The sequence below is a fragment of the Neofelis nebulosa genome, chromosome 5, assembly GCF_028018385.1.
Source record: "Neofelis nebulosa isolate mNeoNeb1 chromosome 5, mNeoNeb1.pri, whole genome shotgun sequence".
Taxonomy (NCBI): domain Eukaryota; kingdom Metazoa; phylum Chordata; class Mammalia; order Carnivora; family Felidae; genus Neofelis; species Neofelis nebulosa.
In genome coordinates this window covers 35,242,194-35,270,061 of record NC_080786.1, presented here as the reverse complement: position 1 = coordinate 35,270,061, position 27,868 = coordinate 35,242,194, and the positions used below count along the sequence as shown (strand labels likewise).

The window sequence follows — 27,868 nt, the reverse complement described above, 5'->3', positions numbered from 1 at the left end:
AAAATATGGTATGCAACACATACATGTTTCTGTTATCAGTAAGGCTTCTGGTCAACAGTAGGCTATTAGTAGTTAAGTCTGGGGTGTGGGAGAGTCAAAAGTTATATGTGGATTTTCAACTGGCACCCCTAAGGGTCCAGTGTAGTCTAACAACTCCTACTAAAGAGCAGGTGCTGTCAGATTGGATAAAATAAGCAACACCCGGGGCACCTGGGTGGCGCAGTCGGTTGGGCGTCCGACTTCAGCCAGGTCACGATCTCGCGGTCCATGGGTTCGAGCCCCGCGTCAGGCTCTGGGTTGATGGCTCAGAGCCTGGAGCCTGTTTCCGATTCTGTGTCTCCCTCTCTCTCTGCCCCTCCCCTGTTCATGCTCTGTCTCTCTCTGTCCCAAAAATAAATAAATGTTGAAAAAAAAATTAAAAAAAAAAAAAAAAGCAACACCCAACTACAGTCATATCATGCCTATGTGAAACACAGTAAATATAAGGACACAGATAGGTTCAAAGTAAAAGAGTGGAAAACTACTCCATGCTAACACTAATTAAAAGAAAGCCGAAATGGCTAATATCAGAGAAAAAAGATTTCAGAGGAAAGAATATTACCAGGCATAAAGAAAATGATCCCATAATTATAGAGACCGGTTCTTTAAGAGGAAATAATTACCCTAATATTTTTTTTTTTACTCAGTAACATAGAACTGCAAGAAAAAATGGATAAATTTGCAATTACAGTCAGATATTTCTATTCTCATTAACTGATAAAGTACACAAAAAATAAGGATATATAAGACTTGAACGTTATTAATGAATTCAACCTAGTTGACATTTATAGAACACTCAGCAGAATACATGTTCCTTTCTAAGACACAGAGAAAATTTACCAAGATAGACATATTTGGGGCCATAAAAGAAGTCTCAATAAACGTAAAAGGAGTGAAATCACACAAAGTCCATTCTGCAACCACAATAGAAGTCACTGAGAAATCACTAACAGATCTCTGGAATATCCCCAAACATGAAAATGAACTAACACACTTCTAAAAACCCAGTGGTCACAAAAGAAATCCAGATGGAAATTAGAAAATATTTTGAACTAGAGATGAAAACAATATATCAAAAATTAGGGGATGTCACTAAAGCAGTACTTGGGGGAAATTTTATAGTGCTAAACACCATATTAGGAAAATAAAAGGTCTCAAATCAATGATTTTGTCTCCTACTTTAAGAAATTAGGAATAGAGGAGTAAACACAAAGCAAGCATAAGAAAATAAACAAGATCAGAGCAGACATTAATGAAATAGAAAACAGAAACATATTACAGGAAATTAATAAACCAATAACTGTTTCTTTGAGAATATCAAAAAATTGATAAACCTCTAGATAGACTATCAAGGGGGAAAAAAGAGGAAAGACACAAATTACCATTATCAGGAATAAGTTGACATAACTACAGATTCTACTGATATGAAAAAGATAAAGGAATATTATAAAAAACTTTATGCCTATAAATTTGACAACTTAATTGGAATAGACAAATTCCTTGAAAGACACACTATCAAAGCTCATTCAAGAATAGATTTTTTTTTTTAAAGAATAGGTAACCTGAATAGCTCTGTATCAGTGAAATTTCATGTGTGGTTTAAAAACCATCCTACAGAGGATTTGGGGAAAACGGCAGACTAGGGAGCACCAGCAATCTGTCTCCACACCTAGACAGCAGTTGCACTGGCAGAATCGGTCTGATGTAACTATTTTGGAACTCAAGTCTGTTGAAGGCTTGCAACTTCTAAGGGAAGATTGGGGCAGGTAAATTGCAGCTAACTTCAATCAGTTTCAGTGCTTAGCACACTAACAGTTGCCCCCACGTGGCAGGCAGCTGCATACATGTTCCTGGAGCAGCCTGCACACAGCCTGTGATAGCCAAGGATGGCAAAAAGGACACTGTCCCCCAGATATCAGGGATCTGTGTTCTGATCCCCTTTTGCACCTCCCCCAACTCCCAGGATTTGTTGCAAGCCTCTCCCCCTCTGGTTGAAGGGATTTCCAGGGGATTTAAAGGGCCAGTGCCTTTTCCCTCTCCCCTTCTTTTTCTTTTTCTATTGTAGAATCCAGACATTTAAAAATAACTGCATGTAAGGGGGGGGGGGGGGGGGCAGAAATTAAAAATTGATCTCACATGCCCAGAGAAAGACTGAGAAAAGACCTTAAGTTTACACCTCAGACTGATCCTCAGGATAGAGACAGCTTAAAACGACTAAAAAGCGAAATAGTAAACAATAACAAAAACAAAAACAAAAACAAACCTTGGGGAAGGAGGAGAATCTGATTTCCAGAGTTACCACATCATTAGATTCAAATGTCCAGTTTTCTACAAAAACGTCACAAGACCTACAAAGAAGCAGGAAAGTATGGCCCACTCAAAGGAAAAAGATTAATCAACAGAAACTGTCCTTGTAAAAGACCTGAGGGTGGATATACTAGACAATGACTCTAAAGCAACTGTCTTAAAGATGCTCAAAGAACTGAAGGGAGATGTGGAGATAGTCAAGAAACCATGAATGAACAAAATGGAAGTATCAGCAAAGAGACAGAAAACCTATAAGGAGCTAAAAAGATAATCTGGAGCTGAAAATTATAGTTACTGAAATTAAAAATTCACTAGAAAGATTCAAAGACAGATTTGAACAGGCAGAACAAAGACTCAGCAAACTGAAAGATAGGACAATGGAAATTATCAAGTCTGAGGAAAGAAAAAAAAGATTAAAAACCAAATGGAGTATAAGAAACCATTGGACCACCATCAAGTAGACCAACATAGGCATGGTGGGAATCTAAGGAGAAGAGGAATAAAGGAGGAGAGAGAATATTTGAAGAAATAATGGCTGAACATTTTTCAAATTTGATGAAAGACATAAATAAAAATATCCAAGAAGCTCAATGAGCGCCAAGTAAGGAGAAAGCAAAGAGATGCACACTGAGACACATTATAATCAAATGAGACACATTATAACCAAATTTGCAAAAGGGAGACACAGAGAATCTTGAGGGCAATGAGCAAATCATCACATACAAGGATCCCCAATACGATTTTCTGCAGATTTCTCATCAGACACTGTGGAGACCAGACACAGTGGGCTGATATATTCCGAGTGCTAGAAGAAAATAGGTGTCAACCAAGAACCCTGTATCTGGCAAAACTGTCCTTCAAAAGTGGGAGAGAGGGTTGGGACCCGTGTTTTGTGGGACAGATCTGATGTGTCCTAACACTGGCTGAGATAGATGCTGATAACCTCTGTAAGCAGGTTCAACTCCTGGCAGACATGTGTATCCTTACTGATGAAAATGACAATAAAATTGGGGCCAAGACCAAAAAGGATTGTCACCTGAATGAAAACATAGAGAAAGGATTATTGCATTGAGCTTGTAGGGTTATCTTATTCAACACTGAAAATAAGCTCCTGCTACAACAGAGATCAAATGCAGAAATTACCTTTCCAGGTTGTTTTACCAATACTTGTTATAGTCATCCAGTAAGTAATCCAGGAGAGCTAAAAGAAAATGATGCAGTTGGAGTAAAATGAGCAACACAGAAACATTTAAAGGCTGAATTAGGAATTCCCATGAAAGAGGTTCCCCCAGACGAAGTTAATTATCTAACAGGAATTCACTACAAGTTCCAATCAGATGGTATCTGGGGGCGGGGGGGGGGGCGGGGAAGGGACATGAAATTGATTACATTTTGTGAGCAAGAACCTAACTTTGAGGGGCGCCTGGGTGGCGCAGTCGGTTAAGCGTCCGACTTCAGCCAGGTCACGATCTCGCGGTCCGTGAGTTCGAGCCCCGCGTCAGGCTCTGGGCTGATGGCTCGGAGCCTGGAGCCTGTTTCCGATTCTGTGTCTCCCTCTCTCTCTGCCCCTCCCCTGTTCATGCTCTGTCTCTCTCTGTCCCAAAAATAAATAAAAAACGTTGAAAAAAAAAAAAAAATTTAAAAGAACCTAACTTTGAATCCAGATCCCAGTGAGATTAAGAGGTATTATTATGTGTCAAAGGAATAGTTAAAAGAACTTTTGGACAAGGTAGCCAGTGGTGAAATGAAGAGAACTCCATGGTTTCAAATTATTGTCGAGAATTTCCACTTTAAATAGTGGAATAAACTTAAATCATTTGAATAAGTTTGTTGACCATGAGAAGATACATAGAATGTGAATGTTGAGATGAATGGTTAGTAAAATACTGAAACTTTTCTCTACTTAGTAACCTCAACATGATTTTTTTATTTTTTTGATACATTGTGGTAAACATTGTCAGCACACTAGCGGAGCACTTTGCTTTTTGCCAAATGCTTTATAAATCATTAAATTTTCATCATAGTCCAGGGGGGGAAAAGTGAAGGATAAATTAAGACATACCTAGATTAACAAAAGCTGAGGGAGTTTGTTACCATTAGATCTACCTTGCAAGAAATAGGGAGTTCTGTAAGGTGAAGTGAAAGGAAACTAGACAGTAACTCAAATCTGAATAGAGAAATAAAGATCTCAATAAAGGTAAATACATGGGAAATTATAAAATCTAGGGTTATTGCAACAGTGGTTTGTAATTGCACATTTTGTTTCCTACAGAATTTAAGAGATTGTTACATTTGAAGAAAAAAATTCATTTGTCTAAAAGCTAGTATTACTGTAACTTTGGCTTGTAATTCCAAATCATGTTTTCTATATAATTTAAGAGACAAATGCATTTAAAAGAATTATAACTTTATGTTTTGGGGCACACACTGTATGAAGATGTTAACTGGTGACATCAACAACCAAAAAGGGTGGGGACGGAGGTTTAAAGGAGCAGAGATTTTGTATGCCATTGAAGTTATACTGGTGTAAATTAAAGCATTGTAACTTCTGGATGTCAAGTGTAATCCCCATGGTAACGACAAAGAAAATAGTTATAGAATATACCCGAAAGGAAATGAGAAGGAATTTAAACATTCCACTACAAAAAAATCAACTAAACACAAAAGAAGACAGTAATGAAGGAAAAAGGGGGAAAAAAACCATAAAGCGTTTAGGAAACAAACAGCACTATGACAGAAGTTCGTCCTTATCAGGAATTACTTTAACTGTAAATCTTTTAAACTCTCCAATCAAAAGACAGAGATTGGCAGAAGGAAAAAAATCCATGATCCAACTATATACTATATACAAGAGATACTTTATATCCAAAGACAAAAATAGATTGAAAATGAAAGGTTGGAAGAAGATACTTCATGAAAATAATCAAATATAGCAGGAGTGCTTGTACTATTTTCAGACAATATAGACTTTAAAACAAGAAGAGTTACAAGAGACAAAGAAGGACACTGTAGAATTATAAAGAGGACAATCCAACAAGAAGAAAGAACAATTATAAATATTTATGCACCCAAATACAGAAAGCAGCTATTAACAAACATAAAGGAAGAAATTGGTAATTAGGGACTTTAACATCCCACTTATATCAATGGATAGGTCATCCAACAGAAAATCAGCAATGAAACAGGGGCTATGAATGACATATTGGACCAGATGGATCTAACAGATATATTTAGAATATTCCATCCTAAAACCATGGGATACACATTCTTTTCCAGTGCACATGTAATGTTCTCCAGAGTAGATCACTCATTAGTCCACAAAACAAGTTTCAACAAATTCAAAAACAATGAAGGCACACCATGCATCTGTCCTGACCACAACACTGTGAAACTAGAAATCAACCACAAGAAAAAGTCTGGAAAGAAAACAAATGCATGGAGGTTGAATAACCTGCTACTAAACAATGAATGGGTCAGCCAAGAAATCAAAGAGGAAATAAAAAAATACATGGACAAATGAAAATGAAAACATTATAGTCCAAAATCTTAGGGTGCAACAAAAGCTAACAGAGAAGATAATAGCAATACAGGTCTACCTCAAGAAACAAGAAAAATACTAAATAAACAACTTAACCTTAGACCTAAAGCAGCTAGAAAAGGAACCAAAAAAGGCCACAATCAGTAGAAGGAAGGAAATAATATAGATTACAAGAGAAATAGGTAAGATAGAAACTAAAAAAAATACAACAGTAGAACAGATCAAGGAAACTGGGAGCTGGTTCTTGTTGATTTGTTGAAAATCAACAAAATTGATAAACCTCTAGCCAGACTCAAAAAAAAAAAAAAAAAGAAAGAAGGGAGGGAGGGTGGGAGGAAGGAAGGAGAAATAACACCACAGAAATACAAAGTTATTTGTCTCCTATAAGGGATTATTGTGAAAAATTATATGCCAACAAATTGAACAACCTAGAAGAAATGGATAAATTCCTAGAAACATAACCTCCCAAAACTGAACCAGGAAGAAGTAGGGAATTTGAACATATTTAAAGTTTGAACTGATTTAAAAACAAAAAAAAACTCCAACAAAGGTTCAGGACCAGACAGCTTCACAGGAGAATTCCACCAAACATTTGAATAAGAGTTAATAACTGTTCATCTCAAACTATTCCAAAAAATAAAAGGAGGAAATCTTCCAAATTCATCTGTGAGGCCAGCATTACCCTGATACAAAAACCAGATAAAGATACCCCCAAAAGAGAAAATTACAGGCCAATATCTCTGATGAGCATAGATGCAAAAGTCCTCCACAAAATATTGGCAAACTGAATTCAACAATACATTAAAAAAAACATTCAGGGGCACCTGGGTGGCTCAGTTGGTTAAGTGTCTGACTTCGGCTCAGGTCATCATGATCTCACAGTTTGTGAATTCGAGCCCTGCATCCGGCTCTGTGCTGACAGCTCAGAGCCTGGAGCCTACTTCGGATTCTGTGTTTCCTCCTCTCTGCCCCTTTCCTGCTCATGCTCAGTGTCTGTCCCTCAATAATAAATAAATGTTAAAAAAAAAATTCTTAAAAAACAAACATTCACAACAGTTAAATGGAATTTATTCCTGGGATGCAAGGCTGGGTCAATATTCACAAATCAATCAATGTGATACATCACATCAACAAGAGAAAGGATAAAAACCCTATCATTTCAGTGGAAGGAGAAAAACCACCTGACACAAAGCACAATATCCATTCATGATAATAAAAAACTCAATAAAGGGGGTTTTGAGGGAACATACCTCTATATAATAATGGCCCTATGTGAAAAACCCACAGCTGACATCATACTCAATGGTGAAAAACTAAGAACTTTTTCCCTAAGATCAAGAAAAAGACAAGAATGTCCACTGTCACCACTTTTATTCAGCATAGTACTCTAAGTCCTAGCCACAGCAGTCAGACAACAAAAAGAAATAAAAGACATCCAAATTGGTAAGGAATAAGTAAAATTTTCACTATTTGCAGATAACATAATATTACATCTAGAAAATCCTAAAGATGCCACCAAGAAAACCTGCAACTGATAAGTGAATTCAGTAAGTTTGCAGGGTACTAAATCAATATACAGAAATCTGTTACATTTCTATATGCCAATAATGAAGCAGAAGAAAGAGATATTAGGAAAACAATGCTATTTACAATTGCACCCAAAATAATGAAATGCCTAGGAATAAACTTAACCAAGGAGGTGAAGACATGTACTCTGAAAGCTATAAAACATTGATAAAAGAAACTGAAGACAACATAAATAAATGGAAAGATATTCCATGCTCATGGGTGGGGAGAACAAATGTTAAAATGTCTGTATTACCAAAGCAGTCTGAACATTTAATGCAATCCCTATCAAGTTTTTCACAGAACTAGAACAAACAATCCTAAAATTTGTATGAAACCACAAAAGACCCCAAACTGCCATAGCAATCTTGAAAAAAAAAAGAACAAAAATGGAGGTATCACAATTCCGGATTTCAAGACATAGAACAAAGCTCTAGTAATCAAAATAGTATGTTACTGGCACAAACAACAGACACATAGGTCAATGGAACAGAATAGAGAGCCCAGAAATAAACCCAAAATTAAATGGTTAATCTTCAACAGAGGAGGCAGGCATATGCAAGGAGAGAAAGACAGTCTCTTAAACAAATGGTGTTGGGAAAACTGGAGAGCTACGTGCAAAAGAATGAAACCAGACCACTTTCTTACACCATAAACAAAAATAAAATCAAAATGGACTAAAGACCTAAATGTGAGAGACTAAAACCATAAAACTCCTTGAAGAGAGCAGAGGTAGTAATTTCCCTGACACTGGGTGTAGTAACATTTTTCTACATATGTCTCCTACAGCAAAGTACTAGAAGTTATAGCCAGAGCAATTAGGCAAGAAAAAGAAACAAAACACATCCAAATTGAAAAGGAAAAAGTAAAATTATCTATGTTTGCAAATGATATGATCTGATATGTAGAAACCCCTAAAATTTACACACACACACACACACACACACACACACACACACACAATCTTTAGAATAAATGAATTCAGCAACATAGCAGGATACAAAGTCAACATGCAAAATTCAATTATATCTATACACTAACAATGAACAATGTGAAGGTAAATTATGAAAACCATTTCATTTATAATAGCATCAAAAAGATTAAGATACTTTGGAATTATCTTAACCAAGGAGGCAAAAGACTTGTGTAATGAAAACTCAACACAGTTGCTGAAAGAAGTTATAAATAAATGGAAACACCCCATGCTCATGGATTGAGAAAAGTTATTGTTAAAAATAACTTAGGTTAAAATTTTTAACCTCCTATTAAAAAGTCAATACTTGGGGCGCCTGGGTGGCTCAGTTGGTTAAGCGTCTGACTTCGGCTCAGGTCACAATCTCGTGGTCCGCGGGTTTGAGCCCCACATCGGGCTCTGGGCTGATGGCTCAGAGCCCGGAGCCTGCTTCCGATTCTGTGTTTCCCTCTCTCTCTGCCCCTCCCCCATTCATGCTGTGTCTCTCTCTGTCTGAAAAATAAATAAACGTTAAAAAAAATTAAAAAAATTTAAAAAGTCAATACTATCCAAAGAAATCTACAGTTCCATGCATTCTCTACCAAAATCCTAATGACATGTTTTGCAGAAATAGAAAAACCCATCCTAAAATTCTTAGGAAATCTCGAGAAACCCCAAATAGCACAACAGCCTTTAAGAACAAAACTGGAGAACTCACACTTGCTGATTTCAAACTTAACTGCAGTGCTGCAATAATCAAAACAATGTGGTCCTGGCATAAAGACAGACATTTATAGTATATAGACCAAGGGAATAGAATAAAGAGCCCAGAAATGAACCCTCGCATATAGGGTCAAATGATTTTTGATAAGGGCGCCAAGATCATTCAATTGTGAAAGGTTAGTCATTTCACCAAATGGTACTGGGAAAACTGGACATCCACATGCAAAAGAATAAAGTTGGACCCTTACCTAACACCATATACAAAAATTAAGTCAAAATGGATCTAGGACCTAAATATAAGAAAAAGAATAAAGCTCTTAAAAGAAAACATAAGATAAAATTTTAACAATGAATTTGGCAGTGATCTCTTGGATATGACACCGAAAGCATAGGTAACCAAAGGAAAAATAGACCAGTTGGACTTGGTGAAAATCTTAAAATTTTGTGTATCAAAAGACACTAACAAGAGTAAAAAGACAACCCAGAGAATAGGAGAAAATATTTGTAAATTATGTATCTAATAAGAAATTAATACCCAGAAAAATAGAGAACTCCTAAAACTTAAAACAAATGAACCAATTAAAAAATGGACAAAGGAATTGAATAGACATTTCTCTAAAGAAAATATACAAATGGCAAAGAAACACATGATAAGATGCTCAACATCACTAATCACTAGGGAAACACAAATTAAAACTACAATAAGATTCTACCTCACACCTAGTAGGATGGCTGCTATCAAAAAAAAAAAAAAAAAGAACACAATTGTTGGCGAGGATATGGAGAAATTGGAACCTTGTGCACTGTTGATAGGAATGTAAAATGGTGTAGCCATTGTGGAAAACAGTATGGCAGTTCCTCAAAAAAGTTGAAATAGAATTTCCATATGATCCAGCAATTCCACTTCTGGTATGTACCAAAAATAATTGAAAGCAGGGTCTCAAAGAGACATTTGTATACCCTTGTTCATAGCAGTATTATTCACAGGAGCTGAAATGTGGAAGCAACCCAAGTGCCTATTGATGGATCAATAAATAATCAAAATGTGGTATATGCATACAATGGACTATTATTCACCCTCAAAAGAAAGGAAATTCTGCAATATGCTGTAACATGAATGAATCCTGAGGACATATATGCTAAATGAAATAAGCCAATCAGAAAAAGACAAATACTGTATGAGTACGTTTATATGAGAAACTTAGAGTAAATTTATATGAGAAACATTTATATGAGAATGCATAGAGATAGAAAGTAGTATGGTGGTTGCCAGGGGCTGGAGGAGGGGGAAATGGGGAAGTATTATTTAATGGGTATAAGAGTTTCAGTTTTACAACATGAAAAGAGCTATGGAGATGGACAGTGGTGATGACTGTACAACATTACGAATGTATTTAATACCACTAAACTGTTAAAAAAGGCTTAAGATGGCAAATTTTGTTATGTATATTTTACCACAATAAAAAAAACTGTCCCCCACCATACATACATAAATTAATAATTTCACTGGTGAATTCTGCCAAACATTTAAGGAAGAAATAATATTGGTTGTATACAGTCTCTTCCAGAAAATCAAAGAGGAGAGACTACTTCACAACTCCATCTGTGACTCCAGCATTACCCAGATATCAAAACCAAGCAAAGACATCACAAGAAAAGAAAGCTATATGCTAGTATCCCTCATGAACATAGATCAAAATCCTAAACAAAATATTTCTAAAAAATCTAACAGTATATATACAGGATAATATATCAGTACCAATCTCCTCTCTTGATTGTCTCACAGATGAATGCTTAGTTTAACACCCAAAAATCAGTTAATGTAATTCATTACATTAATAAACTAAAAAGAAAAAGAAATATGTGATTATCTCAGTAAAGACAGTTGTCAAAAGCCAACATCCACCCCTAATATTAAAAAAAAGAAAGAGCTCTCCCTGGTATCTCACCGCTGCATCGGTGCAGGTAGGGGATTGAGCTCGAGCTAGCTCGAATAAAGGCTTTTTTGCTTTTGCATCGGACTCGGCTCCCTGGTGGTCTTTGGGGATCACGAATTCTGGGCATAACACCAACACCAATATCAAGAAGCTTACCCAGTATGTTTTCTTCTAGTGGCTTTACGATTTCAAGTTTTATGTAAGATCCTTGGGAAGATGGCGGCGTAGGAGGACGCTGGGCTCACCGCGCGTCCTGCTAATCACTTAGATTCCACCTACACCTGCCTAAAGAACCCAGAAAACCGCCAGAGGATTAGCAGAACGGAGTCTCCGGAGCCAAGCGCAGACGAGAGGCCCACGGAAGAGGGTAGGAAGGGCGGCGAGGCGGTGCGCGCTCCACGGACTGGCGGGAGGGAGCCGGGGCGGAGGGGCGGCTCGCTGGCCAAGCAGAGCCCCCGAGTCGGGCTGGCAAAAGCGGAGGGGCCGGACGGACTGTGTTCTGACAGCAAGCGCGACTTAGCGTCTGGGAGGTCATAAGTTAACAGCTCTGCTCAGAAAGCGGAAAGGCTGGAGGACAAAGGGAGGGAGAGCTGCTGAGCCCCCGGACGGACGGCAGAGCTCAGCTTGGCGGGGAACAAAGGCGCTCGCCAGCGCCATCTCCCCCGCCCATCCCCCAGCCAAAATCCCAAAGAGAACCAGTTCCTGCCAGGGAACTTGCTCGCTCCGCGCAAACACCCAACTCTGTGCTTCTGCGGAGCCAAACCTCCGGCAGCGGATCTGACTCCCTCCTGCTGCCACAGGGCCCCTCCTGAAGTGGATCACCTAAGGAGAAGCGAGCTAAGCCTGCCCCTCCTGCCCCGGTGCACCTTGCCTACCCACCCCAGCTAATACGCCAGCTCCCCAGCACCACAAGCCTGGCAGTGTGCAAGTAGCCCAGACGGGCCACGCCACCCCACAGTGAATCCCGCCCCTAGGAGAGGGGAAGAGAAGGCACTCACCAGTCTGACTGTGGCCCCAGCGGTGGGCTGGGGGCAGACATCAGGTCGGACTGCGGCCCCGCCCACCAACTCCAGTTATACACCACAGCACGGGGGAAGTGCCCTGCAGGTCCTCACCGCTCCAGGGACTGTCCAAAATGACCAAACGGAAGAATTCCCCTCAGAAGAATCTCCAGGAAATAACAACAGCTAATGAACTGATCAAAAAGGATTTAAATAATATAACAGAAAGTGAATTTAGAATAATAGTCATAAAATTAATCGCTGGGCTTGAAAACAGTATACAGGACAGCAGAGAATCTCTTGCTACAGAGATCAAGGGACTAAGGAACAGTCACGAGGAGCTGAAAAACGCTTTAAACAAAATGCAAAACAAAATGGAAACCACCACGGCTCGGATTGAAGAGGCAGAGGAGAGAATAGGTGAACTAGAAGATAAAGTTATGGAGAAAGAGGAAGCTGAAAGAAAGAGAGATAAAAAAATCCAAGAGTATGAGGGGAAAATTAGAGAACTAAGTGATACACTAAAAAGAAATAATATACGCATAATTGGTATCCCAGAGGAGGAAGAGAGAGGGAAAGGTGCTGAAGGGGTACTTGAAGAAATTATAGCTGAGAACTTCCCTGAACTGGGGAAGGAAAAAGGCATTGAAATCCAAGAGGCACAGAGAACTCCCTTCAGACGTAACTTGAATCGATCTTCTGCACGACATATCATAGTGAAACTGGCAAAATACAAGGATAAAGAGAAAATTCTGAAAGCAGCAAGGGATAAACGTGCCCTCACATATAAAGGGAGACCTATAAGACTCGTGACTGATCTCTCCTTTGAAACTTGGCAGGCCAGAAAGGCTTGGCACGATATCTTCAGTGTGCTAAACAGAAAAAATATGCAGCCGAGAATCCTTTATCCAGCAAGTCTGTCATTTAGAATAGAAGGAGAGATAAAGGTCTTCCCAAACAAACAAAAACTGAAGGAATTTGTCACCACGAAACCAGCCCTACAAGAGATCCTAAGGGGGATCCTGTGAGACAAAGTACCAGAGACATCACTACAAGCATAAAACATACAGACATCACAATGACTCTAAACCCGTATCTTTCTATAATAACACTGAATGTAAATGGATTAAATGCGCCAACCAAAAGACATAGGGTATCAGAATGGATAAAAAAACAAGACCCATCTATTTGCTGTCTACAAGAGACTCATTTGAGATCTGAGGACACCTTTAGATTGAGAGTGAGGGGATGGAGAACTATTTATCATGCTACTGGAAGCCAAAAGAAAGCTGGAGTAGCCATACTTATATCAGACAAACTAGACTTTAAATTAAAGGCTGTAACAAGAGATGAAGAAGGGCATTATATAATAATTACAGGGTCTATCCATCAGGAAGAGCTAACAATTATAAATGTCTATGCGCCAAATACCGGAGCCCCCAGATATATAAAACAGTTACTCATAAACATAAGCAACCTTATTGATAAGAATGTGGTCATTGCAGGGGACTTTAACACCCCACTTACAGAAATGGATAGATCATCTAGACACACAGTCAATAAAGAAACAAGGGCCCTGAATGATACATTGGATCAGATGGACTTGACAGATATATTTAGAACTCTGCATCCCAAAGCAACAGAATATACTTTCTTCTCGAGTGCACATGGAACATTCTCCAAGATAGATCATATACTGGCTCACATGCATACTTTCAGACCACAATGCTATGAAGCTTGAAATCAACCACAGGAAAAAGTCTGGAAAACCTCCAAAAGCATGGAGGTTAAAGAACACCCTACTAACGAATGAGTGGGTCAACCAGGCAATTAGAGAAGAAATTAAAAAATATATGGAAACAAACGAAAATGAAAATACAACAATCCAAACTCTTTGGGACGCAGCGAAGGCAGTCCTGAGAGGAAAATACATTGCAATCCAGGCCTATCTCAAGAAACAAGAAAAATCCCAAATACAAAATCTAACAGCACACCTAAAGGAAATAGAAGCAGAACAGCAAAGGCAGCCTAAACCCAGCAGAAGAAGAGAAATAATAAAGATCAGAGCAGAAATAAACAATATAGAATCTAAAAAAACGGTAGAGCAGATCAACGAAACCAAGAGTTGGTTTTTTGAAAAAATAAACAAAATTGACAAACCTCTAGCCAGGCTTCTCAAAAAGAAAAGGGAGATGACCCAAATAGATAAAATCATGAATGAAAATGGAATTATTACAACCAATCCCTCAGAGATACAAACAATTATCAGGGAATACTATGAAAAATTATATGCCAACAAATTGGACAACCTTGAAGAAATGGACAAATTCCTAAACACCCACACTCTTCCAAAACTCAATCAGAAGGAAATAGAAAGCTTGAACAGACCCATAACCAGTGAAGAAATTGAATCGGTTATCAAAAATCTCCCAACAAATAAGAGTCCAGGACCAGATGGCTTCCCAGGGGAGTTCTACCAGACGTTTAAAGCAGAGATAATACCTATCCTTCTCAAGCTATTCCAAGAAATAGAAAGGGAAGGAAAACTTCCAGACTCATTCTATGAAGCCAGTATTACTTTGATTCCTAAACCAGACAGAGACCCAGTAAAAAAAGAGAACTACAGGCCAATATCCCTGATGAATATGGATGCAAAAATTCTCAATAAGATACTAGCAAATCGAATTCAACAGCATATAAAAAGAATTATTCACCATGATCAAGTGGGATTCATTCCTGGGATGCAGGGCTGGTTCAACATTCGCAAATCGATCAACGTGATACATCACATTAACAAAAAAAAAGAGAAGAACCATATGATCCTGTCAATCGATGCAGAAAAGGCCTTTGACAAAATCCAGCACACTTTCTTAATAAAAACCCTTGAGAAAGTCGGGATAGAAGGAACATACTTAAAGATCATAAAAGCCATTTATGAAAAGCCCACAGCTAACATCATCCTCAATGGGGAAAAACTGAGAGCTTTTTCCCTGAGATCAGGAACACGACAGGGATGCCCACTCTCACCGCTGTTGTTTAATATAGTGCTGGAAGTTCTAGCATCAGCAATCAGAAAACAAAAGGAAATCAAAGGCATCAAAATTGGCAAAGATGAAGTCAAGCTTTCGCTTTTTGCAGATGACATGATATTATACATGGAAAATCCGATAGACTCCACCAAAAGTCTGCTAGAACTGATACATGAATTCAGCAAAGTTGCAGGATACAAAATCAATGTACAGAAATCAGTTGCATTCTTATACACTAACAATGAAGCAACAGAAAGACAAATAAAGAAACTGATCCCATTCACAATTGCACCAAGAAGCATAAAATACCTAGGAATAAATCTAACCAAAGATGTAAAAGATCTGTATGCTGAAAACTATAGAAAGCTTATGCAGGTAATTGAAGAAGATATAAAGAAATGGAAAGATATTCCCTGCTCATGGATTGGAAGAATAAATATTGTCAAAATGTCAATACTACCCAAAGCTATCTACACATTCAATGCAATCCCAATCAAAATTGCACCAGCATTCTTCTTGAAACTAGAACAAGCAATCCTAAAATTCATATGGAACCACAAAAGGCCCCGAATAGCCAAAGTAATTTTGAAGAAGAAGACCAAAGCAGGAGGCATCACAATCCCAGACTTTAGCCTCTACTACAAAGCTGTCATCATCAAGACAGCATGGTATTGGCATAAAAACAGACACATAGACCAATGGAATCGAATAGAAACCCCAGAACTAGACCCACAAACGTATGGCCAACTCATTTTTGACAAAGCAGGAAAGAACATCCAATGGAAAAAAGACAGTCTCTTTAACAAATGGTGCTGGGAGAACTGGACAGCAACATGCAGAAGGTTGAAACTAGACCACTTTCTCACACCATTCACAAAAATAAACTCAAAATGGATAAAGGACCTGAATGTGAGACAGGAAACCATCAAAACCTTAGAGGAGAAAGCAGGAAAAGACCTCTCTGACCTCAGCCGTAGCAATCTCTTACTCGGCACATCCCCAAAGGCAAAGGAATTAAAAGCAAAAGTGAATTACTGGGACCTTATGAAGATAAAAAGCTTCTGCACAGCAAAGGAAACAACCAACAAAACTAAAAGGCAACCAACGGAATGGGAAAAGATATTTGCAAATGTCACATCGGACAAAGGGCTAGTATCCAAAATCTATAAAGAGCTCATCAAACTCCACACCCGAAAAACAAATAACCCAGTGAAGAAATGGGCAGAAAACATGAATAGACACTTCTCTAAAGAAGACATCCGGATGGCCAACAGGCACATGAAAAGATGTTCAACGTCGCTCCTCATCAGGGAAATACAAATCAAAACCACACTCAGATACCACCTCACGCCAGTCAGAGTGGCCAAAATGAAGAAATCAGGAGACTATAGATGCTGGAGAGGATGTGGAGAGACGGGAACCCTCTTGCACTGTTGGTGGGAATGCAAATTGGTGCAGCCGCTCTGGAAAGCAGTGTGGAGGTTCCTCAGAAAATTAAAAATAGACCTACCCTATGACCCAGCAATAGCACTGCTAGGAATTTATCCAAGGGATACAGGAGTACTGATGCATAGGGGCACTTGTACCCCAATGTTTATAGCAGCACTCTCAACAATAGCCAAATTATGGAAAGAGCCTAAATGTCCATCAACTGATGAATGGATAAAGAAATTGTGGTTTATATACACAATGGAATACTACATGGCAATGAGAAAAAATGAAATATGGCCTTTTGTAGCAACGTGGATGGAACTGGAGAGTGTGATGCTAAGTGAAATAAGCCATACAGAGAAAGACAGATACCATATGGTTTCACTCTTATGTGGATCCTGAGAAACGTAACAGAAACCCATGGGGGAGGGGAAGGGAAAAAAAAAAAAAAAAAAGAGGTTAGAGTGGGAGAGAGCCAAAGCATAAGAGACTGTTAAAAACTGAGAACAAACTGAGGGTTGATGGGGGGTGGGAGGGAGGGCAGGGTGGGTGATGGGTATTGAGGAGGGCACCTTTTGGGATGAGCACTGGGTGTTGTATGGAAACCAATTTGACAGTAAATTTCATATATTAAAAATAAATAAATAAATAAATAAATAAATAAATAAATAAATAAATAAATAAAATAAAAAAATAAAAAAAATGGAAAAAATAAAAAAATAAAAAAATAAAATGAAAAAAAAAAATAATAAAAAAAATAAAAAAAATAAAAAAAATAAAAAAGAAAGAAAATACAAAAGAGCATATTAGGAATGGAAAGGAATTTCTTCAACCCAGTAAAAAAAAAACTATCTGTGAAAAACCTACTGTTAACATCTTAATGGTGAAAAGCTAAATGTTTTACCCTTAAGAACAGGAACAAGATAAGGATCTCCATGCTTGCCCCTTCTATTCAACACTGTACTGGAGGTACTGGCCAAAACAGTAAGGCAGGAAAAAGAAATAAAACCTAAAGACAACACAGAAGAGAAAGGATAGTCTTTTTAAAAAATGGTGCTGAAACAATTGGATACACTAATATGCAAAAAAGAAAAAATGGCACTTCAATTCATAGCTCACACCATGTGCAAAAACTAACTCAAAATGTATCATAAACTTTATTTTATATATATATATAATTTATTGTCAAATTGGTTTCCATACAACGCCCAGTGCTCATCCCAATAGGTGCCCTCCTCAGTGCCCATCACCCACTTTCCCCTCTCCCCCACCCCCCATCAACCTTCAGTTTGTTCTCAGTATTTAAGAATCTCTTATGGTTTGCCTCCTCCCTCCCTCTCTGTAACTATTTCCTCCCCTTCCCCTCCCCCCCCCAGGTCTTCTGTTAAGTTTCTCAGGATCCACATATAAGTGAAAACCTATGGTATCTGCCTTTCTCTGCCTGACTTATTTCACTTAGCATAATACCGCCCAGTTCTATCCACATTGCTGCAAATGCCCAGATTTCATTCTTTCTCATTGCCAAGTAGTATTCCATTATATATATAAACCACAATTTCTTTATCCATTTGTCAGTTGATGGACATTTAGGCTCTTTCCATAATTTGGCTATTGTTGAAAGTGCTGCTATGAAGCCTAAAACTATAAAATTTCTAGAAGAAAACATAGGACAAAATCGTTGTGACCTTAGGTTAAGACTTCTCAGATGAGACCCCACAAAAAGCATACTCCAAATAGAAAAACAAACAAGTATAAATTAGACCTTATTAAAATTAAAAGCTTCCATTCTTCAAAAATGAGTACGAGAATGAAGACAAGCCATAGACTGGGAGAAAAGATTTGCAAAGCCTATATCTGATAAAAGATTGCACCTACAATATATAAGGACCTCTTAATTCAGTAATTTTAAAAAAAAAAAAAACAAGCAATAAAAAAATGGGGAAAATATTGGAACAGAGTCTTCACCAAAAAAATATAGAGGTATGGCAAATAAGCACATGGAGAGATGTTCGATTAAATAAGGGAAATGTAGAATAAGACCACAAATAAGAGATACCACTGCTCCCATACCAGAATGGCTAAAATTGAAAAGGCTAACCTAGAACCCAGGTCAAAGACATGGAACAATTGCAAGTTTCAGTCACTGCTGGTAGGAACATGAATATGCAATGGCTATGGAAAACAGCTTGACAATTTCTTTCAAGCTAAATGTTTACCTGCCATATGATTCAGCTGTTCCATTTCTAGGTATTTACCCAAGAGAAATTAAAGCTTCCACTCACGTGAAGACTCATGCACAAATGTTCAGAGCAGCTTAATTACAACGGCCCCAAACTGGAAACAATCCAAGCTTCCATCAACACGTGAATAAACAGGTGGTGGTTTATCCACACAGTGGAATAGTACTCAGCAACAAAAAAGAATGAACCCAAAACATAGATGAATCTCAAGATAATTATGCTGAAAGAAGCCAGAGCAAAAAAAGAGTACATATTTTATGTATTCCATATGTAAAAAATTCTAGAAGTTACAAACTAATCTACAGTGACAGCAAACAGATTAGTAGTTGGGGGTCAGGGTGTAGCATGGGACAGGAGAGAAGGATTACAAAATGACACGAGGAAAACATTGGGAAGTGATACTGTGTTTGTTATTTTGATTGTTGTTTTGGTTTCTTGGGTATATACATGCTAAAACATACTAAATTATACCCTTTAAATATATTTGGTTTATTGTATGTCAATTATACCTCAATAAAAAATACCAAACTTAAAAAAAAAAAAAAAGATTCCACAAGGCTGCTTCAGTTATATGTAAAATGTGATAAATTCTGTAGGACATATGACCCGATTTCTTTAACAAATAAGTAGTGAGAAAGAAGAATTGGAAACTGTATAATTCAAGACATTTAAGACACATATGAAACAATACCATGTATGGACCTTATTTGAATCCTGATTCACGTCAACTATAAAATGATATTCATGCAAGACTTGGGAAAATCTGAAGACCGAGCAACTGGTTGGTAGATGTATTAAAGAATTTTTTTTAATTTACATTTATTTATTTTTGAGAGACACAATGAGACAGAGCACGAGCGGAGGAGGGGCAGAGAGACAGAAGGAGACACAGAATCTGAAGCAGGCTCCAGGCTCTGAGCAAGCGTTCAGCACAGAGCCCTATGTGGGGCTCGAACCCACGAACCGTGAGATCATGACCTGAGCCGAAGTCGGACACTCAACCGACTGAGCCACCCAGGCGCCCCAATGTATTAAAGAATTAATTTTTAAGGTCAATAATTGTTTTTGTGTTAAAATAAAAAGTGTCCTTATCTCTCAGAAAGAAAGTATATACTCTTGGTCTACCAATTCCACTTCACAAAATTTATCCTAAAGCAAGCGTGTGGGGCGAAAAAGAACATTTCTATTTGGAAGTAAGAAGAAATTTATTTCCCTGTAAATCTCTAAACAGTGCGTGGAGTAATGTTCTTTTCGGGATATATACCCTCTGCTTGACTTGATATAAACATCTGTTTGACTCTTAGCCACTAAATGCCTTTTCCTGCCAACCTTGACTCATCAGAAATGCCCCCTGGCTTCATGGGGGTTGTCTTTGCTGTGAGGCTCATCAGGGTACAGTATGCGGTCTGCATTGTAGAATGTGTCACTTCACAGACAGGTATCTTCATCTGTACTATTTGGGGGACATAAGCATCCCTTGATGTAGTTGCAGACTCTCTTTTTGCTGCATGGGAAGGAAGGCTCTGGCATGGTCCAGCGAGGTGTCAGAGAGTGTTCCTGATCTCCCAAGATCATGGTAACCACAGAATGCATGGATAATCTATCATGGATATATTATGTGTATTATATGTGATTTCTATCAATCGGGGTATTTGTGAGTGGAGGGGCCTTGGTTATGAATGACCTCAAGCACTTTCTTTTCTTTATTCTCAGTCATTCTTCTATGCAAAGTACTTGGTCACTTTTGAAAGTCCAGAATGGAGTCCCCTGCTTGTGTTATTGAATGTTATACATTCGGCTGACACCTTTCAACATCCCACAGATATTTACAGCGTCTTATCCAGACCGGCACTGTTGCTGGAGATAGAATTGATTAAATTGCATGCCCTGCCCAACAGGAATGCATGAGTAGCCTAGGTCACCTGAGGAATTTTACCTCTGTGGGATAGGACTGTCTGCTTCCCTTAGACAGTGAGATGCATGGTAGCAGGCGACTGTGGCACTTGGTAAAAAGGAGGGGCCTTTCCCACCTGGCATGTGGGGGAGGCCTCTTGGGGGAGATGACACCCAAGGCTTGGGGAATGTGAGAGACAGTTTAGGGGGCATTATGGACAGAGAAAGGAGTATGGGTAAACACAGCAGTGGAAGAGAATCACATTCCAGCATATGGGAGGGAGAGGAGGCTGACAAAGCAGGGAGGACCCAGGTCTTGGAGAAAGGAACTTTCCTGCCACCTTGAGGGGTGTGTGGTGTGGATTTCCTTTCTGTGCTCAGTCAGGCCTCATCTCCTACCCACACCCCCAGTCACTGGCAGCAGGCGCCAAAAGCCAGCAGATCTATGCACCAAGCCATAACCCGACCCCGGTGATCTCTCCAGGGACATATATTCAAACAGTGCCTTTCCCCTCAATCAGAATCAGCTCACGATTAAAGCTGGATGAAAATCTGGCCCTACAGCTGACTTTCTTTTTTCACAAAGAGAAGTGAATGTCCCTTCTGTTGGTATATTTTCACTAAGACAGCTCACAACTGTAATTTGATATTGCATGCATATAAATTGGATTAAACTAGCTAAAGCATTTGTTTAGTACCTTTAAGGAGAAATGAACAGCGTCTCTAACGGCTTTCTGCTTGGAGCTCTTTCCCCTTTCATAAGCGTCCCTTCTCCAAGCTGCATTTGTCCTTCGTTTCCTTCATCCTGCTTCTCCCCAAACAACAAAACCTTACAAACCAGCAGAGGCAATACAGCAAAACTTTTATCTCTAGTCCTGTGATAACACAGGATAACCCCTTCTTCACGATGAAAAAAGTATCCATTAGATGAAACTTAGCTCTGTGGATTTTCATTGTTTATACACTGACAGTCATATGAGCCCAGAGGAGAAAATGTTGAACCAGCTCTTATTTCACACTCCTTTACTTGAGAGAATGTTTGGGAACAAGAGATAGGCTAGTATGAATGTGTGAGGCCAGTGGACGTTATTTATAGTGTGGTCCTTTAACCTTAGGCACTTCCTGCTTTGTACCACATGTCATGTGGGGCTCTCGCAGAGAAGATTCTCGGAGGCTTGATGGATGAATTTGAGTAGTGGGGGTGACTGGTTTTAAAAAGTTCATTTGGGATTTTTATCCTTAGTTTGCTGATTTTTGACAGAAATTATGCAGCCCGACATATGACTAGTCAACGCCATCAGACACACCTACAGCATTCATTGAATATATTAAGAACCCGAGCCTGCATTTCTTTTGAGATGTTGGATGTATTCCCAGATGTAAGTTGTTGTTTTCCCAACATGTAGTCACAAACTTACTAATGGAGGTTGAATTAAATTTAAATTCTGTTTTCTGTTACTTAGAGGGTTTATTTCTAGGCAATAGGATTTGGCCGTTGGCCTACATTTCCTATACTTCAATAACAGCCACTTGTATGTCTTTTTTCAAATCAAAATTTCTTTCAGTTTAATTAAACTTACTCATTTAGCGACTGTTCACCTGTTTGTTTTAACAGATGTACATCTCCCTTACTATTTGCCAGGGAGTAAGTGCATTACATGGACTCATTTAACCTTCATTACTGCCCTCCAAGGTGGGTACCGTTACTCTCCCTGTTTTACAGATGAGCAAGTTGATGCTCAGAGAGATTGAGTCACCTGCCCAGGGTCACACAGCCAGGAAGCAAGACAACCAGTCTGCCCCACAGTGTGTGCCCGTAACCACATCATGTTGCCTCAGTCATTCCATGTGTTTCTTGAGTACCTGCCTATGCTGGAAACTTGCTAGATGAAGAGACAACATGGGCACAGAAGTGGTCCCTGTGCTCCTGGGGGAGTGCCTTAGTCATTCAGGCTGCTAGAAACAAAAATATCATAGATGGGGTGGTTTGCAAGCAAACCAAATACATTATTTTTAGCTTATTTTTAGAGAGAGTGCACGTGTTCACGTAGGGGAGGGACAGAGAGAGAATCCCAAGCAGGCTCTGCACTGTGAGCAAAGAGCCTAATGCAGGGCCCAATCCCACAAAATGTACCCTGAGATCATGATCTGACCCCAAACCAAGATTTGGCCGCTTAACCGACAAGCCGCCTAGGTGCCCCAATACATTTATTTTTATAGTTCTAAAGGCCAGAAGTCTGCTCTCAGGGTGCCTGCAGGATCCGGTTCTGGTGAGAACCCTTCCAGATTGCAGACAGCTGACTTCTCATTGTACTTGCACAGGGTGGATGGCAGAGAGAGGAAGCAAGCTCTCTTGTGACTCTTATCAGAGTGCTAATCCCATTCATGAGAGCTCTAGACCCATGACCTCATCTAACCCCAGTTACCTCCCAGAGGCCCCCGCCTCCTAATGCCATCACATCAGGAGTACATTCTCAACTAAGAACTGGGAGGGGGTGTCACAAGCATTCAGTCCATAACAGGGAGGCAGACATTAATCAAATCCCACAGTCAGAAAATTACTCAGATGACTGACAGGAAGCTCTGATGTTCTCAGTATGAACAGTGAGGCAGTTCAACGTAGTAAGAAATCAAGGAAAGTGTGTGGGTATGTAAGGACTGAGTTAAAGAAGAATAATGAGGCACTTTTTAAGTTAAAAGTGAGGTTGGCTGGGGTCAGAGGATGTAGGGTATTCTTGGCATAGAAAGGTGGATGTGCAGGGCACCTGGGTGGCTCAATCGGTTGAGCATCTGAGTCTTGATTTCGGCTCAGGTCATGATTTCACTCATGAACTGCAAGATCATGACCTGAACCGAGGTCGGACGCTCAACCAACTGAGCCATCCAGGTGCCCCTGAAATAGTACTTTTGATAAGAGACCCTGAAGAGAAGGTGACAGATGTGGAAGGTTACCAGAAGGTAAAGTTGGCCTGATACTGGATTGGATCTGATGGGGAGAGTGTGCCACTCACCAAGAAAGAAAGAGTCCTAGATATGGACCAGACTTGAGCAAAGGCAAGTTCAGCTTCAGACATGCTGGGTGGAGAGACCTGTGAACGTCTGTGGGAAGGTGGTGATTAGAGCCAGAGAAGACAGGCCTGGATGCGGACGTTGGCAAGTCACTTGTAGCTAAAACAGGCAGATGTCCACAAGGGTGAATGAGATCAAAGAGCAGGAGGATTACAGAGGGAGGTAAGCCCTGAGGGGCTGTAGCGTTTTGCAGCCCAACAAAGGAGGATGAGCTTGCAAGGGAGCCCAGAAGGCTGAGGAGCAGGAAGGAACCAGAGCAGTTTTGGTCACAAAAGAAAGAGAATGCTCGGCACCTAATACTACTAGGAAGTCAAGTTAGATGAAGACTGAAAACCCGCATCTGTGGGCTTTAGCAGCATGCAAATAATTGTCTGTGAGGACGCTTTTACTGACATGGTACCATTGACAACCAGGTTGGAGAGAATGAGAGAGGAGAACCGGGGACACTTGCAGGAATGGCCAGGTCTGGGTGAAGTGGGGTTTGTGCAGGAGCAAGGAGGGATTATTTGTAGTTAAAGTCTGAGAGAGTAAGCGGACTAGCCACCCTGAAGGGAGCATGTGTGGCCTGTCCAAGGTGGGGTTGCCATACCTTCTGATTTCGTGAGGGAAGCTGCAAATATGAATATTCATGTGTCAAAGATTATTGATTGTTGCAATGCTTGTGATTTTAACATATGGGAAACTAAACATTCAAGTGTAAACAGATATCCAACTCTAATAAATAGGTTCCTTTTCCCCAAAGTCTCAGAGTAGCAATTCCAAAACTACTTTCTTTGTATCCTAGAATTAAGTGTTAAATAAATATCTTGTGGATAATCGAAATCAGGTTTCTGTAACAAACACAACAGAGTTACAAATATAGACAGAAGGAACATAGAAATACCCTAGTGATGTGACATTGGAATGGAAGGTATTACTGTGACTTCATGGATATAAACGATAAGATAGGTAGAAAGACAGACATGTCTGTCAGTATGTATGCAGACACACATACATCTATATCTTATTCCTATCTGCTGAGAGGGTCTACAGACAATTATACCCCAGTAGCAATAGTACAACCTAGCATTCTAATCTCAGTTTCTTTTTTTTTTTTTTTTATGTTTATTTTTGAGACAGAGACAGAGCATGAGCAGGGAAGGGGCAGAGAGAGAGAGAGAGAGAGAGAAGCAGAATCTGAAGCAGACTCCAGGCTCTCTGCTGTGAGCACAGAGCCTGACACGGGGCTCGAACTCATCAACCATGAGATCATGCCCTGAGCCAAAGTCAGACTCTCAGCCGACTGAGCCACCCAGGCGCCCTGCTAATCTTGGTTTCTACATACCATTCTGTATCAAAAGGGCTCTTTGGAAAAATGGTTGGTTCTGGGGCTGGTGCAGGGAAAGTCTAAGATGAACCTGGAATATCTTGCAGAACCAAAAAATAAGAATGTGCTCAAATAATGGGGACATAGCAAAAGCACACAGGAGCCAGCTTGAAGGAGTTCCCACTGATAAAATCTAGGACAATTTGAGCATAAAAATAAATAAGGAAGTAAAAGATTATAACTCATTGAATACAGTCCATTAATCTAAACTGGTATAAATCAACTTACTAAGTTAGTTAAATGAACAAACAGATAAAGGGAGAGACAAGAAAGCTTTTTCTTACAGTCGAATGCCAACTAATAAACAGAGAAGGAATGATAGAGCCAGAAAATCACCATTTGGCAACCACATAATAAGCAATGGAAGCAAGAATCGTTAATGGGTTCTAAAACTAGTGGGTTGAAATAAGATATTTGCATACCCACAGAGTAACTCCTGACAATAGACTCGTTAATCAGAAAGGGAAAAAATCATAACTTTACAGCAGAGAAATCCAGCAGACACCATCTTCACCCAATGATCAGAGCTGACATCAGCAGGACAGGATGTAATGACGGGGTGTTTCCTGACCTGATGTACGGAGGGCAAACCGTCGCCATTGCTGTGTTGTTCCCGCCACAAGTGCGCAGCCTTAGTCTCCTCTAGAGGAAACGTGGCACAAAGCTAAAAGCAAGAAGCAGACTACAAAATAACCGGCCTGTATAAAATGTCGGTGTCACCACGGGCAGACTGAAGAGCTATTCTAGATGGAGGAGGAACTAAAGAGACAGGATAACTGAATGCAGTCTACAGATCATGGGTTGACTGATTATTGCTACAATAGACACCAGTGGAAATTTCGTGACACATGAATTGGATCTGTAAGTTAGCTAACAGTATTGTGTTGATGTTAACTTCTCGATTTGTATGATTTTATTGTAGTTATGTGAAAGGATGCTTTTGTTTCAAGGAAACATGCTGGGGTGCCTGAGCGTCCGACTTTGGCTCAGGTCATAATCTCGCTGTCTGTGGGTTCAAAGCCCCACATCTGGTTCTGTGCCCACCGCTCGGAGCCTGGAGCCTGCTTCCGATTCTGTGTCTCCCTCTCTCTCTGCCCCTCCCCTGCTCGCACTCGCACTTGCGCTCTCTCTTAAAAATAAATAAACATTTAAAAAAATTAAAGGAAATAGCTAAGTCTTTAGGGACACAGGGACACCATGTCTGCAATTTACTCATCTGGTTCAGAAAAAATATACGTGTGTATGTGGAGAGAGAGAGGGAGGGAGGGAGGGGGAGAGAGAGGGTGAAAGGTAAAGCAAATGTGATAAACATGACCATCGGGGAATCTGGGTGAAGTGTGTATCAAAATTGTTTATAATATTCTTGGTATTTTTCCTTAAGCCTGAAATTACATCAGAATTAAAAGGTCTTTTTAAAAAAAACTCTAAAATATTAAATACTGACTCATTAAAAATAAAAAATAATTACATTGTGTGGACCAAGCAACACATGCCTGCCATGGGTGGCAGATTCAGGCTGCAGTTGACTGATTTTCAGCCTGTTTGGTGGTGTTCTGTGGGACAGGGATTACAAGTCCAGGCCCAGGTGGACAGACTGGCCCTAGGCTGCTGCTCTGTTGTAACGGGGGTGGACAGACAGGGCAAAGGTAGAGATGCCCCTTGTGGCTTCCCTCACCTTCCAAGATAAGGGGCATGGTCCCCAGCTGAGAGTGAGGGTTGCCAGGAACTCAGAGGCTTGAGGAGGGAAGATGGTGGGTGTGCGGTAGGAGACCACCTGGGCCAGAACCTCACCTTCGTGCAAGGCGTGTGGCTAGTCAGCAATGCAAGAGGCCCCGGGGGTGGCTTTTCCCAGCCGCTTTTGGTTGCTCTGTGGCAACCACAGAGAAAGAAGGTAGCTGGGTTCAGCCGGGGAAGGAGTTGGCTACCTGGATGTGATGGTGGAATGCAGAGGCGTGGGGCTTCAGGTATTGCCATGAGCATCCTTGAAAGGACTGACCTGGGATCTCGAGTGATCAGAACTGAAATACAGAAGGAGAGGGGAGAGAGGAGGCGGGCAGGGCAGGGTGAAGAGTGACTGGAGATGCCAGCAAGGTGGATGTGCAGTCTTATCAGATATGGTAGAATCCACGGCTGCCAAGGAGAGCAGAAGGAACAGATTAGTGACTGTAGCCATCTTGGGGGGTTACAGGGCCCAGTGCATAAAGGAACCCGGAGTGGCTTCAGGGTACAGAGGAGAACACTTTGCTAATGAGGGGGCAGAGAGCCAGTGTGTGAGGTTGTCCGTGTGGACTTGGAAATTGCATCGCAGTAGTGGCCAGATTGTAGATGGAGAGGATCACATTGTGCCAAGTGCAAAGGCCGAAGTATGACCATGGTTTTACAGATTGGTAGATAGAAGCTAAAGGGGCAGGGGGACCATGAACCCTCAGTGAAGAAGGAGATGCCAGGGAACGTGCCATTACAGAGGGCAGAGTGGAAGAGTCCGGGCAGAGTGGGCAGCTGAGTCAGGGCGTGAAAATAAAGAACCTTGTGAAAATGACCACGAGGTAGAAGAGAAGAGCCTTATAATGTGCAGACCTCTGAGCACAGAAGGATTTTATGAAGATGAAGTTACTTCCTGTCCTACTCCTGAGAGCCTGTGGCTGAGATGGGGGAGGGGGAGGTGAGAAGGGGTGCTTTAAGCCCAAGAGTAACAGAGGGTGTCACATGCCATAGTGACGGTGTACATGCAAGGTCTGGAACACAGACATTGGTCAGGGGTCAAAGGGTAGTGTCGT

At 40.1% G+C, this 27,868-nt stretch overlaps 1 protein-coding gene and 1 pseudogene across 5 annotated transcripts in view; both read left to right on the top strand.

Annotated features, from left to right (window-relative positions):
- Positions 1-27,868, top strand: part of NMNAT3 (nicotinamide nucleotide adenylyltransferase 3) — a 122,275-nt gene that overhangs the window by 53,588 nt on the left and 40,819 nt on the right. The gene's annotated exons all lie outside the window — the stretch shown is intronic.
- On the top strand, positions 433-4,205 carry LOC131511911 (isopentenyl-diphosphate Delta-isomerase 1-like; annotated as a pseudogene).